The sequence below is a fragment of the Lemur catta genome, chromosome 3 (genome assembly GCF_020740605.2).
Source record: "Lemur catta isolate mLemCat1 chromosome 3, mLemCat1.pri, whole genome shotgun sequence".
NCBI classification, from domain to species: Eukaryota; Metazoa; Chordata; class Mammalia; order Primates; family Lemuridae; genus Lemur; species Lemur catta.
In genome coordinates this window covers 16,880,757-16,901,972 of record NC_059130.1, presented here as the reverse complement: position 1 = coordinate 16,901,972, position 21,216 = coordinate 16,880,757, and the positions used below count along the sequence as shown (strand labels likewise).

The window sequence follows — 21,216 nt, the reverse complement described above, 5'->3', positions numbered from 1 at the left end:
TCAGCCAACAGACCCAGTAGCAAGAGGATACCCCCCCCCAAATATGAGGGCTATATCAGCTGTGGCCATTTTATGTAAGAATGTTAAAGAATTTGTCCTGGGGTCCCCACTAACCATTTATGCCCCCCATTCTGTGGAATCCTCTTAAATTCTCACCACACTCAACACCTTCTGTCAGCTGAGTCACCTCCTATGAGGTGCTCTTGCTTTCTGCCCCTAATATCACTTTGAACTTAACCCTGCTACCCTGCTCCCTCTTCCAGGTGAGACAGCAGTCTACTAACTGATATCTTACTCTCCCCTAGGGCAGATTTACAGGAAACTCGTACCATAAAAATTCCTGAGCATTCAAAGGATAACACTGAAGAAGCTAAGGGAAAGCTAGCTGATGCTGCAGCAAAGAATGCTGCCCAAGGAAAGATGGCCTGTCCTATATGAGAATGCACCTTCTGTCCTGCCAGTACCCTAACATTCTTTCACAATACCAGCAGGCATCAACCCCTCAAGAAAAACAAATCTGGCAGCAAAAGGGAGGCCGTATTTGACCCAAGTAGAGAATTGTGGCTAGGTCCTAACAAGAAACCCACAGTTCCCTTAGGTGCACGATTACCTCTCCTTCAGTTCATTCATAAAATGACTCATTGGGCCCCTGAGAAAATGATATCACTGGGGAAAATATTTCCGGAAAAAATCCCCTACAATAGCCCAAAAGGTATATTCTTGATGTACTATATGTCCAAAACATAACCCTGGCAAGCCCTTACAATGTCATTTTCCTGTACATTTGAACCATTTGAAGTATGGCAATTGGACTTTATGCACATGCTGCCGTCTCAAAATTATAAATATGTATTGGCCTTGGTCTGCATGTTTTCTCACTGGGTAGAAGTATTTCCTTGTCAGAGGGTGACTGCCTTAGCATAGGCAAAATACTGCTAAAGAATCATTCCAATTTGGGAAATCCCTTCTGAGTAACACAGTGATTGTGAGACTCACTTTACTGGACAAGTTGTTCAATCCATTTGCAGAATCTGGCCCATAATACAACATTTCCATTGTACCTATCTTCCCCAATCCTCTGGGTTGGTTGAATGTACTAATGGCACAATAAAAAATTAGTTAACGGAGGCTTTTAACCTCCCTTGGCCAAAAGCCCTCTCACTGGCTTTGTTTAACCTTAGATCCACCCCTTTAGGAAAACACTATCACCTTATGAAATAATAACAAGAAGACCTGTGAGGCTGGATGAAGGCTTATATGAGCCAGCCTTACTCACTGGGGAAATACTACATTATTGTCAAGGACTACTTAAAACTTTAATAAATAATACAAAGCTGGTAACAGAGTCTTTCCACAGTGAGCTCCCGGGGAAGAAGGACTGCAAGGATCACGGATTACAGCTAGGTGACTTTGTTTCTTGGAAAAAGCACCAACTAAAGGACTCCTTACAATCCCGCTGGAAGGACCTTACCAGGTACTTTTAACTAACTCTTGTGCTGCAAAATTAAAGGGACTTGCTTCTTGGATTCACTTCTCACACCTAAAGCAAGTACCTGACCACATTCCTGACCACACCTGGACCTCTGAACTAGTCTCTGACACCTGCCTACCATTTTGGAAAAACATCTGAGGCTCAGTCGGTCTCCACAGCAACAACCAAAGCAGACATTTTTCCAGAGACATTAGACCAGGCCAGTCCTCATGAACCCTGAAATAACTCTCATTTTCACCTAACTTGCTATAGGATATATTTTAGAAAACCCTGAATGCCTTAACCAAGAACCCCAAGAAGTTGTTTGGGATCTATGGAATCTCCCTTGGTATAACATTCTAAATGGTTATGAATTTCCTTGTTAAAATTAGAAAAATGTTTTACCTGCTCACCCTCCTTCGCATAATTTCCTCTATTTGTCCACTCTGCACTCCTTCTCTCTTCAAACCTGAAAACTTGTCCCGGTTCCCTGCAAACCTCAGCGATTTCCCTGCTGATAGAGCCAACATCGTTTGGTATGACATAGATCAGGATGAAATGAAGGCCACTGAGTATTCCCAGAGGTTCCCCCTTTTCAGGGTACCTCTATTCTAAGGCTCTCAACAAATGTGATGCCCTTCAGGAATATGCACCCATCATGTCTCAGGAGGATTATTGAGGGGGTCTAATCAAATAGAATATTACATAATATAGATATATTGGTGATGACAAGCTCAGACAACTGCCTGGGTATGATGGAAGAAACCTAGCTGCCTCCTGTGTAAACTGTCACAGCATAAGCTGCCGGAATGATGACCAGCAATGTGCTTGTGGCTGGATGCCCTTATCCAGCACCAACCACACTGACACTGTCCTTAAAGAACTATTTATGGGAGTCAGTTGGTGGACAGAAGTCCCTGACAGCACAAATTCCACTCTAAGCCAAGGGCACCTCTGGGAAGCCTTATGGATTACCCAGACAAGGGCATACTTAGGTGTAACCTCCACTCACCTGACAATTGTTTGGAATACCGAGCGGTTCTGGATTGACTCTATTTACCCAAATTGCGCTGAGGCCATTAGTGTACAAAGGCAACAGCACTCCTGGTGGATATACCAAAAGACAAAAATGTGACCTCATTGGAGGAACTGGAATTGGCTCAGTATAAATTGTTCCAGGGCTCTCTGTTTGAGCTGATGACTAACTTTTCCTTTTTTTTTTTTTTTTTTTATTTTTGAGACGGGGGTCTTGCTCTAGCTTAGGCTGGTCTCGAACTCATGAGCTCAAATGATCACTCCTGCCTCAGCCTCCCAGAGTGTTAGGATTACAGGCATCAGCCACCGCACCCAGCCTAACTTTTCCTTTCCCTTCTCCCTTGCTCATACCTAATTGACTGCCTGCTCTCACAATTTGGCTAATTTTAATGTATCCTTTCCCTATAATAAATATGGCCTTGAGTATAACAGTTTTCAATTAGTTTTGTGACACCTTCTAGCAAATTATTGAGCTCAAGGGTGGTTGTGAGAACCCTCGAATTTGTAGATAGCTGGTCCAAAGTGACAATGGACCCTTAAACGTGCAGCTGGTGTCTAAAGTGAGGACAGTTTTTGGGGGGCTGTTCCTTCAGATTGTACAGTTGCCTAAGCTCTTTGCAACCTCCTTGATTAAATATTATATATCCCTAGGTATTTCATTCTTTTGCTTGCTAATGTAAATGGAATTGTTTTCTTAATTTTCTATTTATTTGCTTTTTAACAAATACTTATTCAGCACATGCTATGTGCCAGGCTCTGTCCCAAGTGCTTTACAAACAGTAATTTTGTTCCCATGACAACCCTATGTAATACTTTCCTTTTTTTGGAAACTGGGCAGTGTGGCTCCTGAGTCCATATTCTGATCCACTACACTATACTGCTACTTTATAGACCTTCTTTGGGAAGTTTCCTGGGAATCACTTTCTTTACCTCTTCCCACTGCCATTCCATAGTTCGGGCCCTTACAAATTCACACCTGAACCAATCTCCGTTTGTCTCCCTAGCTCTTTATCATCAACCCTGAATTCTGCTGCCACCTTTACAATGCTTAAGCACTTTTCTAAATTCTGGCTGGCATAATGACCTGAAATGCCTTTCCCTTCTCTGCATTTATCAAACATAAAAAGCAATTATTGTTCATAAGCAGTACTTGGCTATGGACTTCATACTGTTTTCTAACATTTTGAACTGTTACTAAAAACTTTTGTTGTGTGAAACAGCCGGGGTGAGAGGAAAGCACATGGGACCTCTTAGGACATGCCCCCCACCCCATCCCAATCCTTACTCCTCTTCAATCCCAGGTTCTTCATTTGCAAAATAGAAACTATAATGCCTACCACACAGGGTGGGTTGAGAATTATTAATAAGTGGGGGGCCAAGGGGAGAAGGTGGAAGGAGAAGAAGATATGAGGGGAAGGGCAGGGTCCTGGCATGCAGCAAGTGCTAAATAAATGTTGGTTTATTTGTGCCTGACTCAATCTCCCCCCAAAACTTGTAAGCTCTTTGAAGGCAGGGGCCTCGATTCACACTTTTTTGGTATTTCTCAAAAGTCCTGGGCATCGGAGTCACTTAATGATTAAACTTCAACAGACACACTGTGGTTATCCGTTCACAATGGCTCTTATGACAAAAACAGACTCCGGAGTCTGACTTCGAATGTTGGCCACTACTAGCTCTGCAGCGTCTGGAAAGTCACTTCATCTCTCTGAGCCTCATGTCCCTTATTCATAAAATATTCGTAACAGTACCTACTTCACAGGGGGGCGAGGATTATGCAAGATAATTCGGGCGAAGTGCTTAGCGTGTCACCAGCCCAGCGCTGTGAGCTCTAATTCCATCGCGTCCTCAACGAACTGTCCGTCAACGTCTGGCCCCTCCGCGTCCCGCGGCTCCGCGTCCCGAGGCGCACCCCGCCCCGCGGGCCAGCTCCCCTCCCTCTTACCTGCTCTCCTTTCCCGACTAGTCTTTAACGCCCACCATTCCTCAACGCCACGGGCCGGGCTCTGTGGTGAGAAAGTTCCACACAGTCTCTCCTCAAAGCCTCCTAGTGGCCCATGAAATCGGTCTATTACTGTTGCCACGTGAGAGATGAGGAAACAGGCCCAGAGGGTTGGAGTAACTTCCCCGAGGTCGGAGAACTAAAGCGTCAGGCCCGGACTGGAATCCAAACACACCCGAGGCCACAGCCCGGGCGCCTTCCCGGGTCCGCGCGGCCCCGAGTCCATTCAAATGCTGCCCAGCCCCTCCTCTTCAGTCGCTTCCCGGCTCCTCGGCGCGCCCGTCGCCCCCCACACCTCAGGGTCCGGCCTCCTGGCCGCTTTTCCTTTTTCTCTGCCAGAAACTGACAGGTGAGACAGACTTTTGTGCCGGGACGCGCGCAGGTCGCCGCGAAGTCCCCGGGAGACGCGCGGCAGGAAAGCGCATCGGCGCACGCGGCCGTGTGGCCCCTGCGTGGCCCGGCGACCGGGGTTCGCGTGTCCGTTTGGGGGAGGAAGCGGCGGCCGCGAGGGCCGACTCCGCCCCCGGTGCCCGGGGTCCGGCCCCGCGAGTTAAAAGGCGGCGGCGCGGATTCCCTTCAACGCAGTCCCGCGAGCGCGCACTGAGGGGCCGCGAGGGGCCGAAAGCGCAGCCCCGCCCCCCGCCCCGCCGCGTCACGCACGCGCTCGGCGCCGCGGGCCGAGCGCATAACGGTTAGTTGGGTCACGGCTGGCGGCGCTCGGCGCTGCCCCCGCGGAGCCCTTGCTGCTGTGGCGGTGTCAGAGGGACCTACCTCGGGGGTGGGGGGACCTCGTCTCTGAGGGAGGGAGGCGGCTGAACCGAGGACTTCGTGGCCGCGGACACCCGCGTGGCCCCAGCGCGCGGCGTCGTTGAAGGGGGTGCGGGCAGGGGCTGGGGCCCCGGCTGGAGAGCAATGTGGTCGAGTGACCTGGCGTAATCCCTTCATCCGCACCAGAGATGCTCTTGATCGGGCAGGATAGTGACTGGCCTGTAAAATCAAATGGGGTGGATTAACCTCCTGCCTTTCAGGCGCTCTTCGGGGTCTGCCCCTGGGGGAGGTGATTTGGGGCGAGGGTGTTTTTTGGGCATGCTACCCATCGTTAGGGTGGCAATGCCAGTAGGTGCTCACGGCGCGGGCGGAGAGATTTCTCACGCAGTAAATAAAAGTAAAAAGTTTATTTTATCCTTTAGAGGAGGGAGAGAGAGAAAGAGAGCAGGGAGATGGCGTGGCATCCCAAAGAAAGAAAAGGGGGTGCCCGCAGCCAGGCCAAGTGGCTCGCGGATTTTAAGGGGAACGAAGAGAAAAAATCGTGATGGCTGTCAGTTGATAACAAAAGCGGCAGGAAGTGGATAACAAAAACTACAAGGATATCAAAGTCCAAGACTTGGTTTCCTGCCTTTGCTTGGAGAAGGGATTCTCACAGGAGATTTGTGAATCTATCCTCAAGATATGGTTGAGGCTGTAGCTCGTTCGTCTGCTGTTTACACGGGAACTCTGTAAAAGCAGATTTTGAAAAAAACAATTTTGAAAGAGAGAGGTTTACATTTCTTTTCCATCCATTCAGCTTTCTTCAGAGGTTGTGCAAAACAGAACTCCTGCAGGGTACTGTTAGTGGGAGAACTTTTAGGATTGATCTTTAACTGTTACTTGGGAAATTGGATTAGGTATTTTCCTGTTATTTTGCAAGGCCGCCCCTTTCAAGTATTTAAATATTCTTTGATAAGTGTCACCTGTAAGGGTATATCGAGGTAACAGAACTTCCTTTTTTATACTTCAGTGTCCAAAAAATGCCCTCTAAAATAGTTTTGTAAATAACCATTTATCTGTGCTTATTGTTAAGTAATGCTATGCTAGACAGACAATACTGAGTTTATTAGTGTTTTGTGGATTGTCAAGTACTCTACAAAAACAAAACTTTGGGCCGGGCGCGGTGGCTCACGCCTGTAATCCTAGCTCTGGGAGGCCGAGGCGGGTGGATCACTCGAGGTCAGGAGTTCGAGACCAGCCTGAGCAAGAGTGAGACCCCCCGTCTCTACTAAAAATAGAAAGAAATTATCTGGCCAACTAAAATATATATATACAAAAAATTAGCCGGGCATGGTGGCGCATGCCTGTAGTCCCAGCTACTAGGGAGGCTGAGGCAGTAGGATCGCTTGAGCCCAGGAGTCTGAGGTTGCTGTGAGCTAGGCTGATGCCACGGCACTCACTCTAGCCTGGGCAACAGAGCGAGACTCTGTTTCAAAAAAAACAAAAACAAAAACAAAACTTTGTTCCTTCATTGAGGTTTGGATTCAGATATAGCAGTAATAATGATGTTCAGATTCATTTATGGAATATGAAACACCTATGTATATAGGTAAGCACTAGGGGGAGACAAATTTAAGAGTCTCAAATTTGAGATGAGAACCTTCATAATGAGGAATAAAACTTTGAAATAAAACGTTTGTATGTGATCCTAATCATCAAAACCTATGAGATATTTTTCATAAAAGTAACCATAAACCATCAAACTTAAGAAACTTAACTATAAAACTAATAGTGTTAAATATTTCTGTGAGTAGTTCAGTTCATACTTCTTTTCCCAAGAAAAGGAAAACCCTTTTTCTCTGTTGGCTTCTTCTTTATGACTACTTATCTTCCCAACTAGGCCTCAGAGGACTGGGTGTAAAGTGAATACTAGCAGTAGTACCCATTTCTGTTCAAAAGCGGTAATGTAAATGACCATAACCTTAACACTATACTTGTTTGTTATTTTAAACGAGCCAGTACATTTCTGCTTCAAGCCCTGGAACAAGGTCACACATACATTAATAAATTGAAATAGTATACATAGGTTTTGATTTGGGGAATATACTTTTTATTGCTGCAGAAATCAATGTTTATAGATTATATTCGAGAATATAATCTGTGAGTTCTGCCAAGCAAAACTGTCCTGTATAGTGTTACGGTCTTTGAAGCATATGGTCTCTAGCTTCATTTCTTCATTATGACTTCATATTCTTTTGTCCATTTTTAAAATGTGGGGATAAAAAGGTCTGTATTTAAAAACTCATGCAAGAGTAAGAAATTTCAAGTAACAAAAACATCAGTTTGCCAATGTGGCAGAATTTTGTTCAGTCCATGTCTGGGTTTTGAATTTTTTTCCCCATAATTCTTTTGGATGCTCTTATTTCATTCACTTTTTTTTCTGAATCTAAACTCTAGCAATTTTAAATATAATTCTGACACTGTAGAATAAGGTTTCAATATAAGAAAATGTTACCTAATAATACTGTGATTATATAGTTCTTGGTGACCCAAAATTCTAACTTTTTAATAAATTATGATAAATTATAACTGGCAACTAAGCTCAAAGTTTAATCACATTGAGCATGGATTATATTAGCTTTTACAAGTGAACCTTAATGTATCAAACAGCTCTACTGTGATTAGAGTAAGTTTAAGTGCATGTTCTGAGATGAATTAACTTTCATCATTTTTTGACTCTTAATTCAGAGAAAAACTTATAAATCCATGCCTTGGACTTTCTATTTAATTTTAGAACCCAGATTGTTTCCTTTCAACTGAGATTGGGGCTTCTATAATTCAAATGGAAATTTTAGAAATTCACTAGGATAGGTAATCTTCATTTTCAAGTGATGATATAGTTTTCAGGAATTATTTGGCAAATCTTTAATTTCATATGTACCCTAGATATAAAATGATCTCTCCTGAGATGAGAATGGGTGTCCCAGGGCTTCTTTACCAGCTCATCCTACACAAATCCTGTTCTCCCTCCTTATAAAAGAAAGGCTGCCTCACACATGATATAAAAACCTTTGGGGAACAATCCAAACAAAGGGAAAAATCTAGAACGAGTAGCTCCAGATAGAGAAATATTAAAGGAGACAGAACCGTATTTTACCCAGGCAACAAACTTCTGCCTTCTATGCCTGATTATCTTCTGTCAATCTTAGAATTTGAAAGAGTGATAATAGGAATGTTTATCAACTCACTGCTTTGGATTTGAATGAGGTCAAATGAGTATATTTCCCAAACCAAAACCAGTTAGTGGCCATTTTCTATTAAGATAAAGCGAATAAGCCAAGCATCAAGGTTTTGACAAAGATATATTTAAAGCACATAGAGCACAATATACAATAGGCCAGAAATTATGCCTTTGCAACTATTAAACTTACACATTTTAGTAATCGATGTGTAAGGAGGGGTTACATATATTCCAAAGTTCTTTCGTGGACAAAACAGTTGAAGACCACAAGCTTAGGAGTCACTTTCATACACACCTAGTTCTCTTCAAAGTGAATCTGAGATATTAGGTTAAGAGAAGATAGAATGGTATATATAAATGTGGACTTTATATCATTTGGGTTTTCTTTTTTCTGAAAATGAAGTAATTTTTAATCTTTAGATAAAAGGCTCTCAATGATATTCAGGATACATTACAAGTTTGGTTTTAAAATAGATTTAAATTGATAACAGGTCTTACAATTATTTCAATAAATGAGACACTCTAGAATACAATGGGGAGGTACAACCATTATCTAATGATATTTTATAATAATAGTCCAAGAGCATAAGTTTTTTTAGAATATAGAAAGAAATTAGTCTTTCTACAGTGTTAATCCCTAAGAGTTTATTCTCCTTTATAGACTACAGTATTATTATAAGTTTCATACACTTTTACTTTATAATGAACTCTTACAGGAAGAAATTTGTGGTGGTTTTCCCAGATATATACAACTACATTTTCTGTCATACTTACAACATCTGCAAAGTGTGGCACATCCAGATTGAGATTCTTGTGATAAAGGGGCTTCATAATTGCTTCTTCTGTGTACCTTATTGAGGTCTGTCAAATTCATGACCATTCCCGTAACTCCATCAGTCTCTCCATGTGCTATCACGACAACTTTATAATCATGCCCATGGACATTTGGATTGTTGCAGTTCCCAAACAGTTTTAAGTTTTCTTCATTGCTCAGAGATTTACCCTGCTGGCTAGTGGTTGGGCACTGCAGGAGTAAGGCTGTATGCTGTCACTTGGTGGCAAGTCTTCAGGTACCTCTGGGTCATGGCTTTGGCCAGCACCTCCCTCTGTATGTGGCAGGGTGAGGCGGAGCTCATCTGGTATTTTACTTGACTTTTTTTCCTGCCCTCCCACCATGTGAATCTTATAAAAGCCTATACTTGTGAAAGAAAATTAATTTGATAGCTCTATCTAAAAAGATACCAGGCAAAGGATATTATGGGGTGTGACACAACTTTCCATAGCAGAAACAGAAACCAAGCTAGGGACCAAGTTCCTGCATCAGAACCAGCCAGTGTCAGCAGAAACCTTTATCAAGGATGACTCAGGCTTTGGGAGATTGGGACCCAGTGGTATTGGGGAGACCTTGAAATGGATCCTACACCAGTCATACCTCTTGCAGGATAAATACAAGGTGTGTTCTGTATTTTCTCAAGGACTTTACTTATCCTTGTTTACTCCATCAGTGAGTGGGAATGGGTGGAAAATTGTATTTCTAAGAATTTCATGGCATAATCTTACCCCTTCTGTTAAAATAGTAGGAGGGAAATCTCTGAAGGAGATGAATCTGTAATTGTCATCAGGCCCTAGAACTGTGGTGGCCTGTTGTTCAGATTTGATTCTTACCAATTTCTGGGCTAGAGCAGCTACTAGAGAAGTTATAAATGTTAGGAAGAGATGTGAGATATGCCCCTACCTAGAGTGTTCCTGGGCTGTTTTTCCCACATCACTTTAGAGGACTTAAAACAGTCTGATGGGGTTTGGGCTCCTGCAAATAGGGCTATTCCAGTGGAACTTGCTGGCCCTGGTCATATCAGTGCTGTTTCTCTGCCAGGAGACCTGGGGAAGTTTGGGGTGAGGCAAGAGCCTCTCAAGGACCTCTTTGGAAGAAGTCTTGAATCTTCTGAAGGAACAGAAACAATCTAAAGAGTTTGCCTAGGCCCCTGGTTTTTGTGGTGGCATTGCCCTGGGGTGTATGTGTGTGTTCATGTGTGTTTTATTGAGCAGATTACAAAATAAGTTAACATTTCTTAGATATCTGTGTATATGTGTACACATTATTAGGAGTAACTAGCTCTACAGGAGAATTTTTTATATCTTGTATTTTTTTTTTTTCCTTTTTTGGGACAGGGTTTTGCTCTGTCACCCAGGCTAGAGTGCAGTAGCATCATCATAGTTCACTGCAACCTCAAACTCTGGAGCTGGAGTGATCCTCCTACCTCAGCCTCCAGAGTAGCTGGGACTACCAGTGCATGCCACCACACCCAACTAATTTTTCTACTTTTTGTAGAGATGAGGTCTCACTCTTGCCCGGCTGGTCTTAGACTCCTGGCCTCAAGCCGTCCTCCCACCTCAGCCTCCCAAAGTGCTAGGATTACAGGTGTGACCACCATGCCCGGCCTATATCTTGGATTTTCTAAATTAATAGTCTACAATAGATAAAGCATTTTCTGGATATTGTGGATGATCGTTCTTTTAAAAGCAAAGTACTATATATTTGTATTTGATTAAAATTCTGATACCAAATGATATTAATTTACTTGTGTGGGTTAGTGAAGAATATAAAAGCATACTTAATATTTAAATGATAGGTTTACACAACTGAAGGCCAGATGTTTTTATGCCATACTTTAAACACGGTAAAAATAACTTTCATTTTAGTTTAAATAGAAAACAGTATATAATAGTACAGACATATTCACTATGACAGCATTAATCTGGTTACTGTAAAACATTATCCATCTTATAAATTAGTGTTCATTTGCAGTGATTTTGTTTAGTAATGCTGTACCTAATATGTACCTATGTAAGTAGCATTATAATTAAAATCATCAACCCAGTAGTCTATAAGAGTTGTTATCCCTCCCCTTTAAATAAGGATCTGTAAATTAAACTATATGTGTTTTTTTGGTTTTTTTTTTTTGACAGAGTCTCACTCTGTTGTCCGGGCTAGAGTGCCGTGGCATCAGCCTAGCTCACAGCAACCTCAAACTCCTGGGCTCAAGCGATCCTTCTGCCTCAGCCTCCCAAGTAGCTGGGACTACAGGCATGCACCACCATGCCTGGCTAATTTTTTCTATATATATTTTTAGCTGTCCATATAATTTCTTTCTATTTTTAGTAGAGATGGGGTCTCACTCTTGCGCAGGCTGGTCTCGAACTCCTGACCTCGAGTGATCCTCCCGCCTTGGCCTCCCAGAGTGCTAGGATTACAGGCGTGAGCCACCGCACCCGGCCTATATGTGTTTTGGAACCAGACATACTTGGATTTGGATATGGACTCTACCACTTAACAATTTTATGTACCTCTTCATCTATAAAGTGGGGCTTCATTTAATTTAACAAATATAATTGCCTACTATTTGCTGGATGCTTTTCTAGACAATTGGAGTATATCATTAAATACAATGGATACAGTCTCTGCTCACAGAAGCATACACAGTTTAGTGGGAGAGAGAGGCAAACAAATTATACTACAATGTAGGTGTTATGAGAGGGGTTAAGACTAGGGTTCTATGGTGCATGTAGTAGAGATGTCTAGCCTACCTGCAGCACTTGAATAAAAAGGAGATCTGAAAGACAATAGTGGTTAGTCAACTGATGGGAGAGCCAGTTCCAGGCGCAAGGAACAGAAATGTGTGAAAGGTAGATGAGAGGGCATGGCACTTGAAGAACTTCAAGAACTCCATTATGGTTAGAGCATGTTGTATGATAGAAGTCAGGGAGAGATAAAGTGGGAGAGGCAAGCAAAGGTGAGATTAGAATAGGTTTTGAATAGTTAAGAAATTATTCTGAGGGTACTATATCTGGATGTATAGAAGAGTTTTAAGAAAAAGGGACAAAATGACCAGGCTTTACTTTCAGAAGATCACTTGGGCTGCCATGTGGAGAATGAAATGGAGAGATAGGTGGAAGGCAGGGACACTAATTAGGAAGCTATTGCATTAAACCATGGGAGATGGTGACTTGATCTAAGGTGTAGTGGCTATGAGAGTGGAGAGGAGACAGGTTCGGGAGCTATTGAGATTGGTCAGATATGGGGCATGGGGGCAATGAGATAAGGATAGCTCACAGGCTTCTTGTTTGTCCAGTGATTTGAACTGGAAATATGTGATTGAGTCATCACATGAATGGTAATGAAGCCACTGAAGTAGATGAGATCTGAGTGCACAGAGTGTTAATTTAGGAGGGTGTGTGTGAGGTACATATTTAAGGCCTGCCCAGCATCCATTCTCCATTCTCGCTAGATTACCCTCCTCCTTTATTCATCAAATATTTGTTGAATATTATTACATGTTGTATTAGTCAAGGTTCTCCAGAGAGAACCAATAGAATGGATAGATAGATGAGAGGGGGTTTATTAAGAGAATTGGCTCATGCAATTATGGAGGCTGAGGAGTCCCAGGACAGACTATCTGCAGGCCGGGGACCCTGGGATGCCAGTAGTCTGGCTCAGTACAAGTCCCAAAACCTCAGAACCAGGGAATCTGATGGTATAATTCTGAGTCTGACGCAAAGGCCTGAGAACCTGGGGTGACTACTGGTATAAGTCCTGGAGTCCAAAGGCTATAGAGCCTAGAGTTCTGATATGCCTGGGCAGGAGAAGAATGTCCCAGCTACAAGAGAGAGAGGGAGAGGAAATTACCTTTCCTCTGCCTTTTTTTATCTGTGTCCCCAGCTGATTGGATGGTGCTGCCCACACTGAGGGTGACTCTTCCCCACTCAGCCCTCTGACTCACATGCCAACCTCCGTTGGAAACACTCTCACAGGCACAGCCAGAAGTAATGCTTTATCAGTTCTGTAGGTATCCCTTAATCCAGTCAGGTTGACACCTAAAATTAACCATCACACATGCCAAAGGGCTAGGGATAAAGCATTATAAAAAAGGCCCTGTTTTAATGCAGCATATTTTTTGGTGGGGGGGGGGACTGACAACAGCAAGAGGCAACATAGCCTAGTGTGTAAGAGCACAGACTTGAGCACCATTCTGATTAGGTTTGAATCCCAGCTCCACCACATCCTGAGAAAGGTTAGAGTTATTTAACCTTTCTATTCCTCAATTTTCCCAACTGTATTTTGGCAATAGTAATAGTACTTTATAGGGTTGTTAAGAACATTAAATGAGTTAATCAAGTACCGTGCTTAATCCAATGCCTGCCTCATAGAAAGCACTATGTGAGTGTTGACTCTTATTCAGATAGTCTTTTAGATAGATGCTATGGAGAAAAACAATAAGGAGTGGGAAATGAGAAGTTGCCATTTGATCTAGGATGGTCCAGAAAAGCCTCACTGATACATGAACATTTGATTTGAAGTGATATCTGGGTAAACAAAAATTCCAGTCAGAGATAACAGAAGATTCAGACACCCTAAAAAGCATGCTTGACGTCCTCAAAAAATAGTAAGAATGTCAGTATAGCATGAGCCAGGAGGGACAAAGGTAGGAGATGGAAGTCAGGGCAAATCATGGAGAGCCTTCATAGCATTTTAAAACTTTGGCTTTCCATTCTATCCACTCTCTGACTAGACCCACACTTTAAGAGTAGGCATATGAATTAGATTCTGCCAATCAAAAAGCTTACACAATGATTAGCCTAGGTTGAACCAAGTACTTAAGGCTAATTATGTTGCCAGAATGAACATTCTGTTGCCTTGAAAGAACCTGGGATTGTTATAGGAGAATGCGTAAGCCTGGAGTTACTAGTGTGTCTTGCCTCAATAAATTGAGGTCCTGCCCGAAAGTGGAACCAATAAATAGGGAGATATCCCTGACGGCATCATTTGGTCATTGCATCCAACTGTGTCTGAAGCCAGAACCCTCACTTTAGATTTCTTAGTTACATGAACCCACAGCATTTTCTTTTATTCAAGTCAGGTCAACTTATGTTTTTGATCACTTGCTAATCTCTTTAATACTAAATAGGCTAAGAAATGGAGTCACTGAATCAAAATGAAAAAGAGTAAAGAGCCAGCATGAAAGGAAGAAAATCCAGAGAAAAGTCAAGGAAAGAACATTCAAGAATGCATTTTCAACAATTTGAACACTGAATAAATGATGAATGAATGTTAAGGATACAAGAAGCTTATGAAAGTATCCAGCACAAAATAGATAATTAAGAAATAGTATCTAGTGGTATGGAATGGAATACTATTTATCCTTAAAAAAGAAGGAAATCCTGTCATTTGTGACAACATGGATGAAGCTGGAGGACCTTATGTTAAGTGAAATAAGCACAGAAAGGCAAATCCTGCATGATCTCACTTATATGTGGAATCTAAAAAAAGTCCAACAAGTAGAGAATAGAATGGTGGTTACTAGAGGCAGCGGAGTGGGGAAGGGGAGAATAGGGAGGTAATCAAAGGATACAAAATTTCAATTAAACAGGAAGAATAAGTTCAAGAGATCTATTGTACAACATGGTGACTGGTTGTTATTAACATGTAGTTAATAACATTTTATATACTTGAGAATTGCTAAGAGAATAGATTGTAAATGTTCTCACCCCAAAATAAGTTGTGAGGTAACGCATATGTTAATCAGCTTGACTTAGCTATTCCACAATGTATACATATACCAAAAAATCATGTTATGTACCATAAATATATACAATTTTTGTCAATTTAAAAAAACCTTATGGTCGGGTGCGGTGGCTCAGGCCTGTAATCCTAGCACTCTGAGAGGCTGAGGCGGGAGGATCGTTTGAGCTCAGGAGTTCGAGACCAGCCTAAGCAAGAGCAAGACCCTATCTCTACTAAAAAAATAGAAAGAAATTAGCTGGACAACTAAAAACATATATAGAAAAAATTAGCCGGGTATGGTGGTGCATGCCTGTAGTCCCAGCTACTCGGGAGGCTGAGGCAGTAAGATTGCTCAAGCCCAGGAGTTTGAGGTTGCTATGAGCTAGGCTCACGCCACAGCACTCTAGCCCAGGCAACAGAGTGAGATTCTCTCTCTCAAAAACAAAAACAAACAAACAAAAAAAACCCTTAAAGGTAGAATAAGGCCCTCTTAAAATCTCTTTCTTGAAAAAACAATGAGAACATTGGCAAAAATTATCAAAATCAAAGGCTTGCAACAATCCAAGGAGAATGTATTCAAGAAAAACAGCTGAAATCTCAGTAAGAACAGCAAAGTATATGGTGTTTTAACAAAATAAAGGAGAGATTAAGACATTCCCAGATAAACAAAACAGAGAATTTGTTGCCAACAAACCTGCCCTCCAAGAAATATGAAAGAATGTCTTTCAGGCTGAAATGAAAGGACACTAAACAGTAACTCAAATTCACATGATGAAATAAAGAAGAGTAAAGGCAACTACATAGGTAAATATAAAAGTATCAATGTATTTTTTTGTTTGAACTCTTTTTCCCTCTCTTGTCTGATTTAAAAGACAACTATATAGATTAATAATTATAAAACTTGGGCTTATATAAAGATGTAATATATATGACAATAATAGCATCAAAAAGGGGAGCTGTATAGGAGCAAAATTTTTGTATACTATTGAAATCAAGTTGGTATTAATCCAACTTAATTAGGACATCTTAAATTATGCTGTTAATTGTAACTCCCAGAGCAACCACAAAGAAAATAACTCAGAAAATAAAAAAAATACAAAGGGAATTAAAAGAGCACACTAAAAAAATCTACTTAATACAAAGGAAGGCAGTAATGGAGGAACAGAGAAACAAAAAAGACATAAGACATATAGGAAACAAATAGCAAAATGGCAGACTTAAATCCTACCTTATCATGAATTACATTAAATGTAAATGGATTAAACACTTCAATTAAAGGCAGTGGTTGACAGAATGGATTTTTAAAAATGATTCAACTATATATTGTCTGCAAGAGAACACACTTTAGATTCAAAGACACAAATATACGTAAAGTAAATGGTTGAAAAAGCTATACCACACAAACAGTAGCCAAAAGAGAGCTGGAGTGGCTGTGGGAATACCAGACAAGATAGTCTTCAAGACAAAAAATTTTGTAACTAGACACAAAATAGTACGTTTATGATAAAAAAGCCAATCCTCCAGGAAGATAAAACAATTATAAACATATATGTACACACACACACACACACACACATATATGATTAACAACAGAGCTCCAAAATATATGAAGCAAAAACTGATGGAATTAAATGGAGAAATAGACAATTCAGTAATAATAGTTGGAGACTTCAACAGAACTTCAATAGGGCACCTAGATGTAAAATCAACAAGGAAATAGAAGACTTGAAGAGTACTATAGACCAGCAAAATCTAACAAATATCCACGGAACACTTTATCCAACAATAACAGAATACACTTTTTTTCCAAGTACATATGGACTATTTTCCAAGATAGATCATATGTTAGGCCATAAAATAAGCTTTAATAAATTTAAAATGATGGAATTATGTTCTCTGATCAAAATGGAATGAAATTAGAAATCAACAGTGGGGAAATTAACAAATATGTGAAAATTAACATGTTCCTAAATAAATAATAGTTCAAAGAAGAAATCATAAGAGACATTAGCACATTGAGATAAATGAAAACAAAAACACAAAATCCAAAATAATTATGGGATACAGCTCCAGAAAAGTTCTTAGAGGAAAATTTATGACTGTTTTTGTCTATATTTAAAAAGTAAAAAATTTGAAATCAATAATTGAACCTTTCCCCATAAGAAACTAGAGAAAGAAGATTAATGCAAAGCAAACAAAAGGAAGGAAATAATAAAGATTAGAGTGAAAATTATTGAACTAGAAAGTACGAAAACAATAGTCAATGAAATCAAAAGCTGATTCTTTGAAAAGACTGACAAAATTGACACTTTTAGCTGGACTCACCAAGAAAAAAAAGTCTCAAATTACTAAAATTATAAGTGAAAGAGGGAACATTGTGTGTATTGAAGAATTAACCTGACCTTTGCCTTTGGCTACTGGAATGTGATCTTTAGGCCCCTGGAACGTCCTGCCTAGTAAGAGTGTCTTTGTTTGCCTGGGGACTTTGACCATGTATCGTTTCTGATCTCCACAGGAACTATAGGCTAAAGGTATTAGCCTATCCTCTGGGAAGGGCTGGAGACTAAAGGTCAGCCACGTGGGCACTATGTGATCTAGCTCTAATAAAAACTGTGGACACCAAAGGCTCAGGTGAGCTTCCTTGGCTCACAATATTCTGTGTGCATTGTCACACATTGTGGCTGGGAGGAAGTAATGCTGTCTATGACTCCACGGGGACAGGGTGATCAGAAGCTCTGCATTTGGACCTCTCTCAGACTTTGCCCTGTAAGTTTTCTTTCTTTGGCTAATTTAAACCTGTATCCTTCCCCTGTAATCACAAGTATAATAGCTTTCAGTGAGATCTATGAGTCATTCTATTGAATTATCAAACCTGAGGGTGGTTTTGGGAACCTTCTCAAACTTGCAAACTTGATGCCAGAAGTGAGGGTGTTTCCTATAACTGTACAGTTGGCTAAACTAGTGACCTTACAAAAATTAAAAGGGTCATAAGGAAATGCATATCAACATTTGTATTACAACAAATTAGATAACCTAGATGAAACTGACACATTTCCAGAAAAGCACTACCAAACTGACACAAGTAGATATAGACAATTTGAATATACCAATAGCAAGTAAATATATTGAAGTAATCATTAAAAATCTATCCACAAAGAAACTCTAAGCGCAGACGCCTTCACTGGTGAATTCTACAAAACATTTAAAGAAGAATTAACACCAATCCTTCACAAGTTCTTTCAAAAAATAGAAGAGCAGGGAATACCTCCCAACTTGTTCTAATGCAGTATTACCCTGATTCATAACCAAAGATAACACAAGATAAAGAAACTACAGAAACCCATATCTCTTATATAGATGCAAAAATCCTCAACAAAATACCACCAAATTGAATTCAGAAACATATAAAATGAGTTATATACCATGACAAACTGGGATTTATCTCAGGAATGCAAGGAATTTATATGTTTCAACATGAAAAATCAAAGTACCAAACCATATTAATAGAACAAAGGCCAAAACCACATGATCATCTTAATAGACACACACAACATTTGACAAAATCCAACACCCTTTCCTGATTTAAAAAACACTCAATGACTAGGAATAGATGAAAAACATCCCAAACCTAATGAAGAGTGTGATACTATATGTATGTTTTTGGCTATGGTTCCTGGCTCATAATTCTTAGCCCTTGTTAGTCTTTTGTTACACTGTTAGGGCGCTTTAGGGCCTCCAAAGCAGGCCTCAGAAAACAGAATCTCTCTCTCTCTGACCTTCTCTCCTTTCACCAGTCCCATCTTCCCCTGCCTTTCTGATTATGGGTAATAGACCCTCATTTCAGAAGGGGTCCTGCCCTTTCCCTGGAGGAAAGCATGCCACACAAAGAGTCCAAGAAGAATGTGAACAGACAGGCCTTGCTGGGTTTCCCTACTCAGTCTGTTAGTATTAGCTCATGCCCTTCTTGTCCAAACACATTTTTACACAGTTGTCAATCATGATCCAAGGATACCGTGGTCACCTGACTGAATTATTGAAGTTAAGTTTGTGGGAAAGTACATGGCATAAACATTTTTTATGAGAATTTCAGCTGGAAGATGAGCAGAACAGTTGTCAAGGAATAAGAAAATCTTGCAATCTTCATACAGTCCAGCTTCCCTGCAGTGAGCACAAGCTACTGGTATAAAATGTTTGTGAAACCAATCAGAAAAGATGTCTCTGGTGATCCATGCCTTTTTGTTAGCATGATGTTAGGCTGGAAAAAAATTCACTCCTTGAAAACAGCTAGGATGCAAGATCTTACCCATCATAGCAAGTTTGTACTTATGTGTGCCCACTACATCTCAGCACAGTTATCCTGTCCTTGGCATCCTTAATTCCTGTAAAGGCTGTCTCTCAGTTACAGTCAGGGTCTTTCTGGGGCAATAGCACCAAAACAGTGATGTTTCACCAGCATTATAGACTTTTTCTGGTGTCACATTTTCATTGATGATCACCTTGGCAAACTCATCAATGAATTTCTCCACTAGTTTGTGATCAGCAGATGCTTTATCACTACAAATCTTTAAAATTTAATGCAGTGTCTCTTCTTAAATTTCTTCAACTAGCCTGTTGAATATTCACAATTCCCTTCAATTTTCAGTTCCTCATGATCTTTGCTTGTTTTGTGATCAGCAAATGCTGAAGTGGCATGTGTTCACTGTGATGCTGACAGAGCCACTCTTTTAATACACTACTGAGATCTTCATTTCTGGCCTTATGCAGTGGTTTTCTATTTTTCATTAACTTCTATTCATCACTTTCAACACAGAACTTCAACAGTTTATCCTTCTGTTTCTTCAGGCCATATTTGGTGTCATTCCAACAGCATACTTTTCTGTAACATGTTTCCCACACCGCTGTTCAATTTCTGTACCAGCTTGACTTTCTTTGCTATAGATAAACATAAATGCTTCCTCTTTTTCTTATTACTGTTACACATAGGGGTATCTGCAGGCCTTTTGGACATTTTGAACATTATACCATAGAGCAGAGAATAAGCAAAAACATGCAATGAGTATAGCATGTAGGTCTTGGCCACATGTGGGGCATCATGGGGAACTTGCTGTTGGCCTGCACACATGCCATTTTATTGCTCTTTGTGGATGTGCTTGTGTAGGGGGACCTGGGCACGCATGGAAAAGATATATTGATTGCAGCTGAAGGTCTAGTAGGGTCTTTTTTCCTTTGGAGATGCTGAATAAACTGTGTGTAGTTTGAGTGCGACCCATCACTTGGGGTCAAGTGTGGAATTTTCCACTTATGGCATCATGTTGGCATTCGAAGTTTTGGATTTTTAGAGCATTTCAGATTTTGGATTTTTGGATTAGGGACACTCAACCTGAAAATGACCAATAAGCACACAAAAAAGATGCTCACCATCATTAGTTATCAGAGAAACAAGAATCAAAATAACAATGTGTTACCACTTCATACAAACTAGAATGATTAAACATAAAAAAAAGATTAACAAATTTTGACAAGGATGTAGAAAAATTGGAACCCTCATCCATTGCTGGTGGAGTTGTAAAATGGTGCAGCCACTTTGGAAAACTGTTTGGCAGTTCCTCAGAATGTTAAATAGAGTTACCATATGACCCAGCATTTCTGCTGCTGGGTATATGCACAAGAGAATCGGAAACTTGTGTCCACAGAAAAACTCATACACAAATATAGCAGCATTATTCATAATAGGACAAAAGTGGAGAGAACTCAAATGCCCATCAAGTGATGAAAGGGTAAACAAAATGTGGTATTATCTATAAAATGAGTATTATTCAGCAATAAAAAGGAATGAAGTGCAAATATATGCCACAACATGGATGAATCCTGAAAACATTATACTAAGTAAAAGAAGTCAGTCACAAAAGATTACATATTATATGATTCTACTTATATGAAATGTCCAGATTGGCAAATTCACAGAAATGGAAAGTAAATAGATGGTTGCCAGGGGCTGGGGTGAGGGGGAAATGGGGTAACTGCTAATGGGTATGGGGTTTCTTTTTGTAGTGATTAAAATGTACTGAAATTAGATAGTGGTTATAGTTGTATTAATACAATTGTGTGACTATACTAAAAGCCACTGAGGTGTATACTTTAAAAGAGTGAATTTTATATGTGAA

At 40.6% G+C, this 21,216-nt stretch overlaps 1 protein-coding gene and 1 long non-coding RNA gene across 5 annotated transcripts in view; one reads left to right on the top strand and one right to left on the bottom strand.

The window, feature by feature from the left end:
- Positions 1 to 4,768: 4,768 nt before the first annotated feature.
- LOC123635051 (monocarboxylate transporter 1-like) overlaps positions 4,769 to 21,216 on the top strand; it is a 29,857-nt gene continuing 13,409 nt past the window's right edge. The window contains exon 1 of one of the 4 annotated variants that reach the window (XM_045546831.1): positions 4,769 to 4,854. The gene's annotated coding sequence lies outside the window, so the exon portion shown is untranslated. Of the gene's footprint in view, positions 4,855 to 5,145; positions 5,197 to 17,678; positions 17,819 to 21,216 lie in introns of those variants that run through there. The other 3 variants (XM_045546832.1, XM_045546833.1, XM_045546830.1) reach the window with 3 other exon arrangements.
- Positions 5,706 to 21,216, bottom strand: part of LOC123635053 — a 36,393-nt gene continuing 20,882 nt past the window's right edge. Inside the window, exons 3-4 of the long non-coding RNA XR_006734038.1 lie at positions 8,684 to 8,809; positions 5,706 to 5,999 (exon numbers count right to left, since the gene is read on the bottom strand). This is a non-coding gene — a long non-coding RNA (uncharacterized LOC123635053). The remainder of the gene's footprint in view (positions 6,000 to 8,683; positions 8,810 to 21,216) is intronic.